We start from the raw sequence: 235 nt of genomic DNA, 5'->3' as shown, positions 1-235 counted from the left end.
AGACAAGACCCAGGGGACATCTCCCACCAGTCTCAGCTGGCCATCTTATAGTGCGTCCGCCAGGACTGCGTCAGCTTCAGTTTCAGACCCGCGAGTCACAGATACAGGTTCAGAACAGACACAGACAGACAAACAGAGACGAGCCAGCTCACCTATCAGCAGATCGATCCTGGTAGATCCGTTGACCAGGGGTCTGGTGGGCTTGGGGAATCCCGGACGAGCCCCCAGATGTAAT

Source organism: Mandrillus leucophaeus, unplaced genomic scaffold, assembly GCF_000951045.1.
Source record: "Mandrillus leucophaeus isolate KB7577 unplaced genomic scaffold, Mleu.le_1.0 Scaffold468, whole genome shotgun sequence".
Taxonomy (NCBI): Eukaryota; Metazoa; Chordata; class Mammalia; order Primates; family Cercopithecidae; genus Mandrillus; species Mandrillus leucophaeus.
The sequence above is the reverse complement of the archived record's forward strand: the minus strand, read 5'-3'. Positions refer to the sequence as shown.